The 18082-nt window shown below is 43.7% G+C and overlaps 1 protein-coding gene across 1 annotated transcript in view; it reads left to right on the top strand.

The window, feature by feature from the left end:
- RC3H1 (ring finger and CCCH-type domains 1) overlaps positions 1 to 18082 on the top strand; it is a gene marked incomplete in the record, with an annotated part of 3590040 nt that overhangs the window by 3414973 nt on the left and 156985 nt on the right.

Below are 18082 nucleotides of genomic sequence, written 5' to 3'. Positions count from 1 at the left end.
ATATAAAAGGACATAATCACTAAATCTATGAGGTGAAAAGGTAAGTCTGAGGGCCAGAGTCATAGCAGTATGCCCAAATCATAGTAATTGAGAGGTATCTGTAGGAAGGAATTGCCAAGCTTGTGTAAGGCATAATTTTGTGATGCTGTTGCTATGTCCACAGCCTTTTTTTCTGTAAGACCTCTTCAGACGTCTGTGCAGCTGCAGCCTGGTCCACCTTGAGCAACTCTGCTAGACATAAGCTGGAAATTACTTTCAGATCCATATCTTTCTTTGGGGCAAAGTTGATCAGGGGCATGTTTTAGTAGATATGCTAAGGAGTCTCTGTCCAAAGGGTTAGCAAACACTGATTTTTATTAGCAGATACAAATGTCATATAATTGCTGTAATATTAAATCTGTTTGAATGATTTCATGTTCATTAAACATATCAACTTCCATCCCCTGTCTCCACAGGGAAATATTTTTAGTTGTTTCATTTAGTGCCTTTCACTTGGTCAGAAATGGTGAAAAGTTTTTTTTGCTGCTAGGCTTGAGCATACATGGAGCACGAAAGTCTTGAGAGTTAGTGAAGACTGAATTGTCCAAGAATATCTGATGTTATAGTAAGTACATAATTATCATTTATGGTGTGATGAACAGACATGTAATCCCACCATTTATGTGACAGGCTTTAATTAGCACAGCCTGTCAGTATTTGATTGTGCAGCAGGGGACTGGCAGTATAGAGATTGTTTCCAAGCACTGGTGCCCATTGAAATAAAAAGGACAGTCGGCCTGAAAGGTATATGGTGAGTACACAGTGCTGCCTTGGTTAATGGCCAGTACCTGCCTCACCAAAGTAAGCTTCACACTGCACAGCTACAGTCTAAGGTTGTAATCACCGGTGTGATTTTTACCCACATCAGAATGAGGCTAGTGCTTTTCACTGCATTGTTGAAAACAATAACTGAAACTTGACCAGAATGCCATTGCACATATGCTATATTTTCAGCATACCACCAAGCAGTCAGAATTAAAAAAATATAAAAAACACTGAGTGGGTTGCACTAGAAATTGAAGACTAAAATATAAGAAAATAAAGAAAAGTGCCAGAAAAATGTAAGTTCTAAATTAAAAACTATCTGCTTCTGGCTAAAGATATACTGTAACATTCCTGTTTCTTGCATTTCACTTCAGAATATGATTTCAGAGTCATTGGTGGCTGTATAGTTTTAGTTTTGTTGTCCAGCAAGTAAAGTAAAAACTCATGCAGTACGTTTATTTCTGATGCCTTTTTTGAATTAACAGTCATTCCTGTGTGTGTGTGTGTGTGTGTGTGTGTGTGTGTGTGTAGATATGATATAAATATATATATATATATATAGTTCACAAAATCAGGTGCATGAACCACCCATGAAGTGCATGGGCCCAAAAGATACTGTAAACATAAAAGAGAGACCAGCGCTCCAAATTGTCCAAGCGTTTATTGACCAAATCTTCCACTTTAAACAAATAATCCACCTGCAACTAGCAGCAGTCAAATGCAAAGGTATCCAGCTGTATATATTTTCCTGTGTGATCATTTCCTGTATGCACTGAATGGGCAAAACCAGTCAGTTTATTCCTGTTGTGGCCGATGGATACCTGCGCATTTGGCTGCTGCTAGTTGCTGGTGGATTATTTGTTTATAGTGGAAGATTATTTTACCATTTTGGTCAATAAACACTTGGAACGTTTGTTGTAAATTATATATATATGTCTGTGTGTGTGTATATATATATTTATATATATATATATATATATGTATCTTTATGGCGATAGAAATATGGATATGTAAAAAAACAAGGATTTCATGTGGGTTTTGGTTTTGGAAGATTCCTTAGCTATTGCTAGACTTGCATTTGAAGGGGGGTATGGTCTACCAACCTGCTCTCCAAATAAAGCAGCATTAGACAGTCAATAAGTCAAGGCCTTAGTTCAGTCTGCTGTCTGCAGTACATTTTACAGAGGCAGAAGAACATAATTTTACACATTTTCTTTCACTTTTTATACTGTAATACAGTTGATTTTGTTTTTTTAACCAATTTTGTATGCATGTTTTGATTTGATACAGCTGTAATATAAGAAGTTAATAAAAATTTTTATCTGTTTTCCTTTGAAAATACTTTTTACTAGGTTTTCAATTCTTTTCACATATTGATTGTGTATGTAAGGTATCTACAATTGTGCTTTCACAAGATCTACTGAAATCTACCAAAGATTCATATATTTACAGTCTCTGGAGAATTTTTCTCCTTTCTTTTTTTTTTCATCTGTTTTTTTAACACCATTATTTAATTATCACTTGTGACATACGCAAGCTTGCATGTATATAAAAGTAATCAAACTGCATTAATAAATTGACATTAGCAAACAATCTGATGTCAGTTTTCATTCCATACTCAACTGATGGATTTGGTTCTGAGTAGTTAAATCCGACTTGGCAGTTATAAAGGCTTGTGGCAACTTAGAAAACTCTAGCTTCTCTTTACCCACAATGCACCCTCCCCATTACCTCAGATATCGTTTGCAGCCTTTAGGTGAAAGACGTGGTTGTTTGACTCTTGAGGTGCTTGGTATAGATAAGTACTTGTCTTTCTTCTTCTACGATAATCTTTCTTTAATTTTTCTTTTTACTGTACTGACGTACTCTGGATTCTATTGTTAGTATCTTTTTCTCCCTGTTTTTCTTTCCTTTAACCGTCTACATTTATCATAGCCTTACTACCTTTGTAGATGGCCCCTCCCCCTTCTCTTGTTGAAGAAAAAAAGATTTTCCAATATTTTTGATAGTTTGCTTTAAGTTTTCATTGCCTTTTGTTGCTTGTGCTCCCATTCTTCTGTGTGATAGTTGCTGTAGCCGTTTGTTCTGAACTAACATGGCTGACAAAGAAAAACCCTGCAGGTTTTAAGAAGTGTGGAAAGTGCGGACAAAAGATTCCCTTCTCTGACTCGATCACCCTTTGTGTCTACTGCCTTGGCCTACTCCACCTGCAAGAGAGTTGTGTGATATGTCATGCCTTGAACCCCCAAGCGTTAGTGGAATGCAAGAACAAATTAATCTTAAAAGGACTTTTACCATCTTCCTTTGGCGATGCCATAGCTGGAGAAACATCCGAGAAGTTGTTTCACTCATCTCCGAGCTCTTCTGTTTCTTCCAAGACCTTGGAGAAAACTTCAAAAATACCTTCTTCAGATCCAACCATTTCTTTGGATCCATCCAAGAGAAATAAAATCAAATTATCAAATCCAACTCCCTCGGATAAGACAAAAGTAAAAAGTCTTCTTTGGATCGGACTGTTTCTTTGGCTCCGAAGTCTCTGAAAATTAAGGATTCATCGTATCCTCCAGGACTACTAGACGTACTTCCTAGGACAAAGGTACCCATCTCTGGACCCCAGTCCCTTCAAGAGTGCCTTCTCCCTTTCTTTATAGACCGGATTCTCCTTCCAGGCAGCCCTTTTGCTCTTCAAGAAGTCTCACTGTAGAAGATGTGGAAAGGGCAGTGAGACAGCTCCTCTTGGTGCAGAGCCAGCTAGTTGCTTCAACTCCTACCCCTTTGGGTCAGGCAGCCCATATATCCAAGACGCCACCTTTAACTCTTCCTCCTCTGACTCCCTCTGTGGATTTGAAACCCTTGGATCTGAGTTGTCCAGGCCTATCTTCTTTGGATCCAGAGATCGCTGTATCCTCAGATGTGAAGCTTGCTTTGAGCTCCTACATGCTATCGGATCCAGAGAGCTCTTGGAGACAGTTGTACCCTGTCAGATCGAGATGTTTCTGTCGACTCTGAGGGCTTCAGAGCCATCTCTACACCTCGGAGCTTTGGAAAGAGTTAATTTGGCTTCAACTTATGTCTCGGAGTTGCTTTCCTCAGAACAGGGAAGGACCAAGGATCAGAAAACCCTCCGTTCAGACCCAGGTTCCTATCCCTGTCTGGGAAGGTCATTCTTTAGGACTTTGGAGGGAGCCCTGTCAGCTACCATGACCCAGATGTGCCCTATCTCCTCAGCTCTTGCATCTTCCTCATCTCTGCTTCAAGAGTCTCAGCTGACCCTCTCACAGGGACAGCAAGTACCAAAACCCCAGAACACCCATTTGGATATTTCGACATCTACTGATACCTCCCCAGATTATCACACTGAGGAGGTCCCTCGGAAAAGGAGATGTATGAGGAAGCATTTGGATTCTCCTGAATCTGTCACTGAAGAAGCAGATTTTGAGTAGGACGAAGGGGTCCCCACTGTCACCTCCTGCAGATGTCTCATTCAGAGACATCCTCGAAATTCTGAGAGAGAGGTGGCTGGAAGCCCAGCAAACCCTCCTCGGAGCAATCTGTGCTCCTCTAGGTGTTTAGTACCAGCCTATCTACATCTTGGGTGATTCTGCCTGCCAACGAGTTCCTCAAGTTGATCTTGCAGCAGGCATGGAAGGAGCCTGATACCATTGATCCCATACCAAGGAAGCCTGATAAAATTATGATCCCTTTGGAAGACCAGCAGTTCTGGTCCAAGGGCCTGCCTTGTTGATGCCATGGTCATAGCAGCGGCTACCAGAAAGGAAGTAGCCGATGAAAGTTCCTCTGTTCACCCCCCCCCCCAAAAAAAGGAATTGCAGGCAATGAACAGGTTTGGGAAGTGTGTCTACACTTCAGGGACCTTCACCTTGAAGTCTCTGAAATATCTGGTACATTTCATCAGACTACAGAGAGATCTGATAAAGGAACTCTTGGACACCCCTCACAGGAACTGTGTCTTAGGAGATGATGGATTCAGTCACCTCACAGCTGGCAACCTTACAGTTGATATCAAACTCATCCATGAGGCTTATTTCCAATGAGGCAGAAGTAACCTCAAGGGCAGTAGGTTCACACACAGCCATTAGGAGACATGCCTGGATATGCTTGTGTGATTTTGCAGTCTTTTAAGTCTACATTCGTCAGTGCTTCATTTTATGGCAAGTCTCTCTCTTCCAGAGTGAAAGATTCGTTATCCAGGTGTGAGAAGGATGGAAAGACCCTTTTTGTCATGGGCATGTTTTTTTCCACACCCCCTCCCCCCAATGATCCTTCAAGAGGAATCATACAGGGAGTGGAAAGATGTGGTTCAAGAAATCATAAAAATCTTTCCAGAACACACATGGAGCGTCTTTCTCCAGAGGCAGAAGGGGAAACTCAAATGGTGGACACCACCCTTTCAGAAGTAGTTATCTGCAACACTGAGGGTTCGGAAAACCATTCTTTGGCAATTCCTTACAGTGCTTCTAAATGGATGCCCGATTGTCCCTCTCTAGAGGCAGTCTGGGGTTGTTTGTCCTTTCACCAGAGAGCCTGGCTAAAAACAAAAGGGTGCAGAGGATCATATCCAGAGGATATATAATTCTGTTTTCCCTCCCTCCTCCATTTTCCAGTAAAATCCCTGATGTTCCACCCAATCAGAGGGATCAAGCAGCCATTCAGATACAAAAGCTGCTAAACAAAAATAGTCATCCAAGAGGTCTTCCCATATCAGAAAGGATCCAGAATTACTCAAGATTATTTTTAATGCCAAAGAAAACAGGGGACTGAAGACCATTTTTGGATCTCAGCACCCTTAACAGATTTGTTCGAAAGACGAAGTTTTGAATGGGCATGGTTCAGTCCATTTTTCCGTTTTTGGAAAAGGACAACTGGACGTGCTGAATAGATCTCCAAGATGCGTACTGTCATATAAGTGTAAACAGATGATCCAGGAGATCCTTACGCTTCTGCCTAGGAGCCAGTCATCATAAGGTCAGACCACAGCCCCCATAGTTCTCACCAAATGTATGGCAGTGGAAGCAGCTCTCTTAAGGCTGCAAGGATTCCTTGCATTTCCATACTTAGACGACTGGTTCAGTTACCACTCTGACCAGGTATCAGCTCATTATGGCAAGAGAAGAAGTCATCCACCCTTGCACAAGTTTAGGAGTAACCATAACTTTTGAGAAGTCAAATCTAGAGCCAGCTAAAATTCTAGAATTCATAGGAGTGCTACTCAACACAAGATCAAAAATAGCCTTCCTTCCCCTTCCTAGAGTTCAAACTTTAAGGTCTCAGGTCAGCAAGATACTTTGCAGTACCAAATTTCTGCTCACCTAGTTCTACAAGCTTCTAGGATCAATGGCAGCAGCAATAACCCTTGTTTATCTAGTCAGGTTTCACATGCAGATTCTACAGTGGATGTTGGCATCTCAGTAGTCAATTCTTCAGCTATCCTTGTCTGCTCCAGTATGAATTACCAACTTGAGCAAGAAAAATTCTGATGCATTGGATCCAGTCAGAACAATTGCTACAGGGCCATCCATTTGTCCCCTCACAGCCCAAGTCCATAGTGACCAGAGACACTTCCAAGCTGGTATGGGGGGAGGGCATTACGTGCGAAAGACAGTCAAAGCATGTGGTCCCTCAAAGAGGCCAATTTGCATGTCAGCGTACTGGAGTTGAGAGCAGTGCTTTTAGTGTTGCAAGCCTTTTAGGATGCTCTCATGTCAGGAAAGATTGCAGTACAGACAGGCAGTATCTCATTGGTTTGGTACATCAAGAAACTAGGGGGAACCACATCATACCTCCTATCGAGAAGCAATAATGGCGTGGCAATGGGCAGTATCTTCCAACCACTGTCTCTTAGCAACGCGCATTCCAGGGAAGTCCAACGTGCTAGCAAACATGCTGAGCAGGTGCATTCTGTTACCTCATGACTGGTCCCTCAACCAGAAAGTTGCAGACCAAATTTTCCACAAGTGGGACCAGCCTTGCTGCGATCTCTTTGCATCTCCCCTAAACAAGTGCAGCAGCTATTTTGCCCTAATCCCCCCACGGGGGGGGGGGGGGTCACCAAGGGATGCATTTCTTCACAACTGGCCCCTGGATTTGCTTTACGCTTATCCCCCGATGTGAAGTTGTTCTATCTCGCCATTTTGTTCTTACATGTGGGTTCGGAGCCGATCCCTCGGCTCCGAGTCGGCCGTTTTTCAAGCTCAGACTCTCAGAGAAGCTCGAGACCTAGTGTATATCCCATGATGCTCTACTGTAAATTCCCAGATCTAGTTTGCCGCTGCAACGGATCTACAGCTCGTCGGAGGAAGCTCTGGCCAGTGACTTATTTTTTCTATATTTATAGAGAATTTTTGTGGATAATTTTATCTTTATATGGTTAAAATAGATGTGATTTTTCTATAGTATTAGGGTTTAGTTAGTTTGTTTAGATCGAGTGAAATTTTTGAAGTGTTTTCTCTTTAAGGTTTTTCTAGGCCTCTCATCTTTTTGGGCGTGACAGGGCTCTGTCAGCTCTTGTGTGTGTGTGTGTGTGTGTGTGTGTGTGTGTGTGTGTGTGTGTGTGTGTGTGTGCACTTCTTACTTCTGTCACCTTTAAATAACCTTAGAGATATATATATCCTGTAGAGTGCTTAGTTCATAGTTAATAACTATAATAGTTAAAATTTAGATACTTAGATAACTGGTGTGTTGTTATTCCTTTGGCTTAATATTGAGATTCAGGGACCTGAATTTATATTGTTTAAGCTGTCAGAAAAACAAAAGTCAGGATTTAAAAGGTGTTAGTGTGGTCAAAAAATGTCTGTTACAGACAACCACTCCACCTGCATGTACTATTTGGGTTCTGTTCATTTGCAGGAGGTGTGCTCTATCTGCCACTCCTTTAGCGCCAGGGTTCTTTTGGAAAGGCGCAGGAAGCTGGTAGATAGGGGACTCCTGAAGCCTGAATTTTAGGCTACGTTGGACAAGGCCGACCTTTCTTCCAAGGCTTCGAAGGGGTCAAAGTTGTCCAAGGGGTCCTCGGAGCCCAAGTAATCGGCTCCGAACTCCTCTGGTATGGTTCGTTCATCGGCTCCACAGCCCTCAGAGCCGTGTATCGATCCTTTACCTCGGAGCCCAGTTGTGGATCCGATATTGGAGACTCCTCAGTCTCCAATTCTTCAATCAGTACCATCTTCGGCTCCTTCGACCCATCCCTCGACACATTCTTCGAGGCTTTCTGATGTGGACCTGGACCGAGTGGTTAAGAGGCTGTTAGAGAACCCGGCCCTGGCCAAAATGCTGTCTGCTTCGAGCCACTTGGCTTCGAAGCCTGAAATTCCAGCCCTAATTTCTTCTCCTCCGAAGCCAATCGAGCTCTCTGAGCCGGGGCGGGCAGAACCGATGTTGGTAGAGCCCTCGGAGCCGAGGTTTGATCCACCTCCCTTGGCTCCATCGACCTTGATCTCCTCGGTTCCGACCAGGGAGTCTCGGGGCCGACAGTCCCTCGCTGGCTCCGGGGTGGAGAGTCGGACCGATACTTCAGTTCCGACCCTTCCCCTCGGGGTTCGGCGCAGGTGGCTTCGGCTCCGTCCTCTGAATTGGAGCTGTGGGTCTCGGCTTCGGGAGAGCTGCCGGCCTCTTCGGAGCCGACAGACTTCTCAGACCGGGATTCTGGTGCCTTCGATGCCATGAGGAAGGTCATGTCTGCTAAGACCACTACCTCCTCGGATCTTTCTTCCCCTCCCCCTAAAGGGCCTCGTTCTACCTCTTCTCCACAGGTCCCTACCAAGCGTCGCGTTCCAGGGCCTCAGGTATCCCCATTGGGTGGCCCCTCCTCTACAGGGACTTCACTGGATGCTCCCACCGATGAAGTACCTAGGAAGAGACTGTGCAAGAGGAGGCACTTGGGTTCCCCACAGGAATCCCTGACATCGGATACAGACTTGGAGGAATCAGAAGGGTCCCCACGATCCCCCTCAGAGGATGTCTCATTTGCAGACATATTGGAGATCTTAAGACAGAGGGGTGATTGGCAGTCCCTTGCCCCTACTGAGGACGAATCGGTACTCCTGAAGGCCTTTGGGTCTCAACCATCCACCTCCTGGGTTACCCCGCCCTTCGATGAACTGATGGATCTGGTTGCTCGAAGGGCGTGGGAGTCCCCTGATTCAGTGGAACCGGTCCCTCGGAGGCCCAACAAGTTTATTACTTCCCCTACTGACAAGGCCTTTCTTACCAAGGGAGTCCTGGTTGATGCCATGGTGGTGGCGGCAGCCACCAAGAAAGAGATGTCGGAAACCTCTTCTTCTGTCCATCCTCCTAATAGGGATTCTAGGATGATGGACAGGTATGGGAAACGCATATTTAGTTCTGCGGCATTTTCCATGAGATCGCTCAACTACCTGACCCATTTTACCCGCCTTCAACGAGATCTCCTTAAAGAGCTGGGAGATACTCTACAGGGTAGCACAGCTGATGCAGTTTCTGAGAAGGTGACTGCACAACTCAACACCCTCAGTTCTATAGTAGACTCATCCATGCGACTCATTTCTTATGCTGCCGATGGATCGAGTAGGGCGGCAGGCTCAGCGATAGCTCTTCGGAGACCGTCCTGGATGTGCCTTTGCTCCTTTGCGGAAGCCTTCAAATCTTCCTTCGTCAGTACCGTATTCGATGGTTCCGCCTTGTTTGGGCCTAAAGTTAAGGAGACTCTTACTAGGTGTGAACAAGAAGGAAAGACTCTGTCTGCTGTAGGAGTCCGTTTTTCCACTCCAACTAGACCGTACCCCAAAGGGCAACGAAGTGGAAAAATGTGGTTCCGAAAACCTCAAGGAGCTTTCCAAAACACACCTATGGATACCCCCTCTAGGGGCAGAGGAGGGGGTAAAAACGGAAGGCGCCGTCCAAACGGCAGAGGCGGACCACAAAACCAGGGTGACAGGGAGCAGTTCTCTGGTAAGCCCTATCAGCGTTCCTAAAAGGAAGCCCGGCTGTCCTTCTCTGGAGGCAGTCGGGGGTCGCTTGGCTTTATACCCAAACGCCTGGCTAAACATTACAATGGATTCTTGGGTAAAAAGCATCATTGTCAGAGGTTACTACATTCCCTTTACAAAACTTCCCCCATGTGTACAAGGATTCCAGATGTTCCACCCAGTCTGAAAAAGCTAGCAGCCATAGAAATCCAAAACCTGCTAGACAAAAGAGTCATCCAGCCAGTTCCGGCGGACCAGATAGGATCCGGAACTTACTCAAGGTTCTTTTTAGTTCCAAAGAAAACAGGGGACTGGAGGCCCATTCTAGACCTCAGCAAACTCAACACCTTCGTCGAGAAGGAAAAGATCCGGATGGTCACGCTTCAATCGATTCTTTAGAAATGGGCGATTGGATGTGTTCTGTAGATCTCAAGGATGCTTACTACCACATCAAAATGGACAGATCATTCAGAGATCACCTGCGTTTCCGGCTAGGGGCCAGTCATTACCAATTCAGAGCCCTGCCCTTTGGTCTCACCACAGCCCTCAGAGTGTTCAACAAATGTATGGCAGTGGTCACGGCTCACCTGAGACGTTTAGGATTCCGGGTGTTTCCATATCTGGAAGACTGGCTCCTCACCACCACCTCCAGGCATCAACTAATCCAAGCAAGAGACTACACTATCAACCTTTGTTCCCAGTTGGGCATAACCTTAAACTTCGTAAAATCTGCGCTATCGCACTCACAGCGTATTACCTTTATAGGAGCAGAGCTAGACACCATCAGTTCAAGGATCAAGTTGCCTCAAGCAAGAATCGTATCTCTAAAAAGTCAATTGTCCAGTCTGTTGACCCAGAACAAAGCTCCTGCTTCCCAGATACTGCAGCTATTAGACACAATGGCAGTCACACTGATAGCAGTCCCGTTAGGGCGCATGCACATGCGGATACTCCAGTGGCTACTCTTCGCACAATGGCCTTATCAACGACTGCCCATGTCACACGAGATTCTGTTAAATCTTTGCAAGAAGGATCTCAATTGATGGTTGAACAGCGACCAATTAGTAGTCGGAGTCCCTTTATTCTTCCCCAACCCACAGCCACAGTGACCACGGATGCTTCCCTGATAGGGTGGGGGGGCTATTTCAGGGAAAGACTGTCCAAGGTACTTGGTCAAGCATGGAATCACATTTGCATATAAATGTCCTGGAGCTGAGAGCGGTGTTCCTGGTGTTGCAACACTTTCACGACTGTCTTCCTCCAGGGACAATTGCTATTCAGACAGACAACATGTCAGTAGTCTGGTACATCAACAAGCAAGGGGGAACCAGATCGTATCCCTTATGCTGAGAGGCCCTAAGAATTTGGCAAGGGGCTGCATCCACCAGATGCTTTCTAATAGCAACGCACATCCCGGGGTCATCCAACGTGATAGCGGACAAGCTGAGTAGGGCCATACTGTTGCCTCACGAGTGGTCCCTCAAACAACAGGTGGCAGACAAGATTTTCCGCAGATGGGGCCAGCCTTGCTGCGATCTATTTGCATCTCTGATGAATGCCAAATGCAGCAGCTACTTTGCCCTTTATCCCCCACCGGGGAGCAACCCGAGGGACGCGCTCATACACGATTGGCCCCCGGGCCTCCTATATGCCTTCCCACCAATTCCCCTAATCCCCAAATTTATACAGAAAGCTAAAAGTCTGGGAAGGACAGTGATTTTGATAGCCCCATCTTGGCCTCGTCAGATTTGGTTCCCCTTCCTGCAGAAGTATCGAGTGGAAGAACCATGGATCCTGGACCCAATGCCAGATGATCTGACTAATTCAACGGGAGTTCTTCATCCCTCCCTCATCTCCCTAAAACTGACAGCTTGGCTGCTCCAATTACCATATTAGCCAGGTCTCAAGATTTGTCTCCCGCGGTCCAACATATTATAGTTTCCTCTCATAAACTGTCTACCAGGAAGCTATATAATAGCAAATGGAAACGATTTGTTCACTGGGCTTCTCATCATGACATTGACCCTTTTGTGGCACCTGTTCATACCTTCTTAGAGTTCTTGTCTTCCTTGTTCCATGATGGCGCAGCTGCTGCCACCATTAGAGTTCAATTGGCTGCTATTTCCAATTTTCATGTAGGGTTTAACGGGTCTAACATCATGTCCCATAGACTATGTAAGGCCTTTTTGAAAGGGACCCACCATCTCAGACCACGTATCAGACACCCTCTCTCTCCCTGGAATTTGAATCTTGTTTTATCCCAATTGATGCTCGCCCCCTTCGAACCCGCCTCATCCTGTCACTTAAAGTTTCTGTCTTGGAAAACTATATTTCTGGTAGCCATTACATCTGCACATAGGGTCTTCGAACTTCAAGCCTTATCCTCCAAGCCCCCATATTTGATTTTTCACCCTGATAGGTTGTCTCTCAGGACAAACCCTACCTTTCTCCCCAAGGTCTGTTCAGAAACTAACTTAAATCAGTCCATTGAGCTTCCAACCTTCTTTAGACACCATACCAACAGACTGGAATATATGTTACACAAGCTTAATGTACACAGACAATTGAGATTCTACCTGGTAGAACGAAAGACTTCAGACAATCGGATCAACTCTTTGTCTCTTACTCAGAGAATAAGAAAAGTTCTGCAGTATCAAAAATCACATTATCCAAGTGGCTTTCTGACTGCATTAAATTCATTTATTCCTCCACTAATCAGCCATTACCGACTGACTTCAAAGCCCATTCTACCTGGGCTGTTTCTACGTTATTAGCTCATGCAGCTCGTTTGCTCTTGGATACCATCTGTGCAGCTGCCACGTGGTCAAAACCTCACACGTTTATCACTCATTACAAAATGGACAGGACCTCCGGGGACAGGGCTTCCTTTGGTTCCACTGTGCTCAGGAATGTTCTCCCGTGAGCCACCCAGGATTAGGGTGCTGGGGACGCTACCCATGTGTAAGAACAAAACGGCGAGCTAGAACAACTTCACATAAAGAAGTTATGTGCTTACCATAACGTTCCATGTGAGTTGTTCATCTCGCCTTTTTGTTCTTACATTCCCTCCCACCTTCCCCCTCCTGTTGAGAAAGATGGTTACCTTGGTGGATTGGTCGAGTTTTGTCAGCCTGTCTTCTTGGATAGACTATTTCTTCCTTCTACAAACCTATAGCTACCTAGATAGGGTAGGCACTATAGTTCTCTTTCTTCCTATAGGCTGTCTTTGGTTGCAGCATACTAGATCTGGGGATTTACAGTAGAGCATCAGGGGATATACACTAGGTCTCGAGCTTCTCTGAGTCTGAGCTTGAAAAGCGGCCGACACAGAGCCGAGGGATCGGCTCTGAACCCACGTGTAAGAACAAAAAGGCGAGATGAACAACTCACATGGAACGTTATGGTAAGGACATAACTTCTTTTTTAACCTAATTCCAAAGTTCCTTGAGAGCGCTTCCAGGGTGAAGACCAAGGTCATTCTCATAGCCTCATTTTGGCCTCGACAGGTTTTATTTCCCTTCCTGTTGCCTCACTTAATTTGTCACCCTTGGATTCTGGACCCAGCTCCAGATCTCCTGTCTCACCCGATGGGAGTGACACATCCGGACCTTCTGAACCTCACCCTGATAGCATGGATTCTTCAATTCCAGTAGTAGCTAGACAATCGATGCTCTCTTCCCCTGTTTGTCACATCTTGTTGTCCCTTAAACCATCCACTAGGAAACTGTATGCTAGTAAGTGGAAAAAGTTTGTACACTGGGCTATTTAAAAGCATATAGACTCTTTCTCAGCCCCAATTAGTCATGTGTTGGGGTTCTTGACACTGCTTTTCAACCAGGCATTCAGTTCTTCAACAGTAAAAGTTCAATTGGCAGCAATTTCTAATTTTCACACTGGGTTTGATGGCCATCACTAGCATCTCGTAAACTATGTAAAGTTTTCTTGCACATCACAATTCTAGTCAAACCTCCTTTTAAAGATCCCATGCCACCGTGGGATCTAAATCTGGTACTGCAGTCCTTGATTCTTCCACCCTTTGAGTCTGCCCATGATTGTGAACTTAAATTTTTATCTTGGGTGACCTTGTTTTTTAGTTGCCATCACTTCTGCCAGACAAATTTTGGAAGTACAGGCATTGTCAGTGAAACCTCTGTATCTCATTTTCCATAAGGATAGAGTCTCCTTACAAACCATTGCATCCTTTTTGCCCAAGGTAGTATCACACATCAGCATTAATCAATGCATCAGTCTACCAGTCTTCTTCCCAAATTATTCCAACAAAGAAGAATACTTGATGTTCTTCGTGTTTCACTGTTGCAGTCATCACTTGTGGGTTATCCCTGCTGTGGTAGCCCTTGGCTGGCCCAAATACCAGAGTCAATTTTTTTTGCGTCGGCTGCAGTCTGACGTCAGGTCGTCAGTGATAAATGGCTTACTTGACTGTACTTCTTTTATTTGCAAGTCGGTTATGGCTTTGCCATAGAAAGTGTGCACTCATTCAGACAGAGCTGTAGCTACCTCCTCAGTTTTCCACTCAAGAACTTCCATGGATGATATTTGTTCATCAGCAACTTGGGTTTCCCCTCGCACCTTTATCTCTCATTATAAGCTGGATCTGGTGTCTAGAGGTAGGGCATCTTTTGGCTCAGTGGTGCTCAGGAATATCCTTTGAATCCACCCAGCGTTATAAATAGCTGGGAACTCTGTCCCATCAGTGGAGGACGTAATGAAAATTTACATAATCAGATAAAGAAATTATGTAGTTACCATCTGTATTGTCCATTTTCATTCCTCCTCGGCTCCCCATCCACCAACCCCCAACCTTTTTAGGTTTATTCTAGACGAGCGAGGAGATATAATGATTTTCTTTCTATGTATCTTTTGAACATTACCAGTTCCATATGTGGCATTGCCTCTCTCTCATTTATATATATATATATATATATATATATATATATATATATATATATATATATATGGTTTACTATCATAAATCCGAAAATCAGAACAAAACGTGTCTGCATTTTCGAATTTATACATCGGAAATGAACATTTCCGAATTGTCCTAATGTCGAAAACAGCTGTGTATTGTCGAAAATGTCGCTCGTGACATTTTCAGCAATACACAGCACTCCCACCCGTCCCGTAACTACCTACATAACTAGCCTAAACACATAGTTATGCAGGGCTGCGCCCTGCACCCCCGTGGGGGGCTGTGCCCCCCACCCCAACTTAATATTCCAACTCCGAGATCGCACTACAGTGAGGAAAGGGATGTATTTCCCTAACCGCACTGTACCGCGATCCCCTCACATGAGCGAACGTTAGAATTGTGAACGCACAGTCCATTCACAATGGTAACGTTCGCTCACATCACCTGCCGAAATATGAAGTATTCGAACATCTGTTGTTCGAATACTTCATAGCCGTGCAAGTGCACGTCGGCATTGTGATAGTAAACCTATAGAGATATATATATATATATATATATATATATATATATATATATATATATATATATATATACACACACACATATATATGTATAAAGTTGTAAAAGGACGTATTTCATTATACATTGCAAACAAGATGTGAGGTAATGGGGTAGGGTGCATTGTGTGTAAGGCAGAAGCTCAAAAGTTCTAAGTTGCCATGAACTTTTACAGTGGCCAAGTCGGATCCGAAATTCAAGCCCATCAGTCAAGGAGGAATGAAAATGGACAACACAGATGGAACATTGATAAGTACATAACTTGTTTTTTATACTTCACATATATTGCTATATATCATATAACCTAAGCAACATTACATAAATTATTCAGTTCCTGCCCCCCTCCTCTTTTTTTTTTTTTTAACAAGAAACATCTTTATTAAACCATCACTTGTGACATAAACAGTCACAAGTGTGTATAAAAACAAATCACACCAACACAATCCCATTTGCAAGCATTTTAGATCACAAACCTTACTGACACACTCCCAGTTGCAAACATTATACATCACTTATAATCTACACAATAATTTTCAGTCAAACATTGCATAGCTCATTTAAGTCCTGCTTTCATTTAAATCTCATTCCTCCCCTGTATGTACTATTCCCACAATTCTCATTTTTTCCAGTATAGTTTGCTCCTTCCCTTTTCTAAAGATCTCATTTCCAGTTTTATCTTTTACTGTATTCACTACTTCTGATATAGGTGGTTTAGATTTTTATTTCCACTTTCTAGTAATTACATTTTTGGCAGCCACCATAATTAGACACAAGGCTTTAACCCATCTAGGCAGTTCTGGTTCTGTATCGTAGCTCAGAAAAATCTTCTCCCTCATCACAACAATCCGCCCACCCACTATCTCTGACAGTGCATCCCGCAAGAAATCCTTAATGTGTGCCAACCCACCACACTCCCAGAAAATATGTTCCCCAAGTCCCTCTTTCTTCCTCGTCACACCTCCATTTGCTGTCTATTTGAGGAAAAATTTTCTGGAGTCTACTTGAGGTATAAAAATAGCTATGTAAACATTTCCAAGCAAAAATCCTCTAAATCTTCTGGATTATGTTGCATGTTTGGGAACATGCATATATCCTCCCATTATTTCTTTGTGAATTACTTATCCAGTCTCTCTTGCCAATAGTTTCTAACCTCCTCTGATTGATTCTTGTAGTTGTCATGCAATATTTTATATGCTCTGCTAATTACTCCTCCTTTTGTCATGGCAGCTTCTGTTCTAGCTTCTACCAAAAACTCTACTCAGTGCTAATCTTTCATTTAGCCCCCCCCCCCCAATTTCTTTAGGTTCATAGATGACACTGGGCTATTGGCCTTGAGGCCCTTATAAGACTAGCCAAGAAATGTTGCCCGTGTTCCGTAAATGTCAGCACCTGTTTCCCCTGTCCAGCAGGGACACAGGTGGGATCCCAGGGTTATAGTTTGTTTCCCATCCAGTCGTCCAGGTTCCTCTTAAAGAGGGCTAGAGAGCTACTCTGCTTGACATGGAGAGGGGATCTGTTTCACAGACGGGGGAGTCTTTGGGACACAAATCTGTCCCGCCGACAAGTTCTGTTAATGTCACAGACCTAGTTAAGGCCTTGGGTGTGGGTTGCGCAAGTTGAGTTTGCCTTACTGATATGCAGCAACTCCATCAAGGCTGGGTCTTAAATGGCCTTGTATGCCAGACACAGGTCACCTCTGAGCAGTCTGTATGAGACTTACTGTCTGCCTATACTCTGGTATCTATACTTGATAGGGAAGGCAATCTCTAACCTGCAGTCCTAATAAATTCTTGGCCTCTTCCCATTCTATTAGCTTTCACTCTGTAGTTATTTGCTCCCAATACCTTGGTTCCTTTGCCAGTTTTCTCCAATAAATTCCAGCCCCCTCTTGCTTATTGTCTATATCCCTAATTGCAGCCCCCTCTTGCTTATTGTCTATAGCCCTGATTGCAGTCATCCCTATCAGCAGAATCTCCTTTCTCCATTACTGTGTAAGCTTAGATCTTAGAACACTTTCTGCTACCTTATGGATATAATACTCGTTATGATTATCATTATTCTCCTTAATGACCTGCATCCAAAATCCCAGTCTCGCCTTATTTCTTGATCTTTCCTCCTGCTTCAACATCATCCCTTTCCACTTTGAATTATAGTTTTGTGCTTGTGCTACGTGTAGGAGCCTTAACTGTGTAGCTCTGAAATACCCCTTCAAATTGGGTAATCCTAATCCTTTCTGCTGTACTGGTAGAATCAGCTTATCTCCTTGACTCGCTATCTTCCCCTCCCAGATAAAGTCCTTCAGCTCTTTATTAATTGCCATCCACAACTTCTCCTCTAGTTGATAAAAATATGCCTGACCTGTGTATAAGACTAAAGGGACTAAAAACATTTTGACTGTTTGTATCTTACTATCCCTATCCATATTAACAAATATTCCATTTTCTCAGTTTTTGTATATCTTTTGTTTAGCCTCTTCCCATGTATCGTTAGCTGCCACACCAGAATCATTTTAATCCATTCTCCTAAATACTTCATTTTATCATGTCCCCATAAATATGGATGATGTTGAACCAATTTGTGTGTGGGTACATAATTTATAGCTATTGCCTTTGTTTTAGCTTCATTAATTTTGTATCCTGAAAAGATGTGAAACTGTCTAAAAATGTTTCTTAACACTGTAATGCATCTTTCTGCTTTTGTCAAGTACAAAATAATATCATCCACAAATAGAGCCAGCTTTTCTTGATTACCATACCAATTATGTCCTAGAATTTCTGAGTCCCTTATTTTCTTTGCCAGTGTTTCCAAGTATAATGCAAATAAA

Source organism: Protopterus annectens, chromosome 14.part0 (assembly GCF_019279795.1).
Source record: "Protopterus annectens isolate FY-2018-M chromosome 14.part0, PAN1.0, whole genome shotgun sequence".
Classification (NCBI taxonomy): domain Eukaryota; kingdom Metazoa; phylum Chordata; order Ceratodontiformes; family Protopteridae; genus Protopterus; species Protopterus annectens.
The sequence above is the reverse complement of the archived record's forward strand: the minus strand, read 5'-3'. Positions and strand labels throughout refer to the sequence as shown.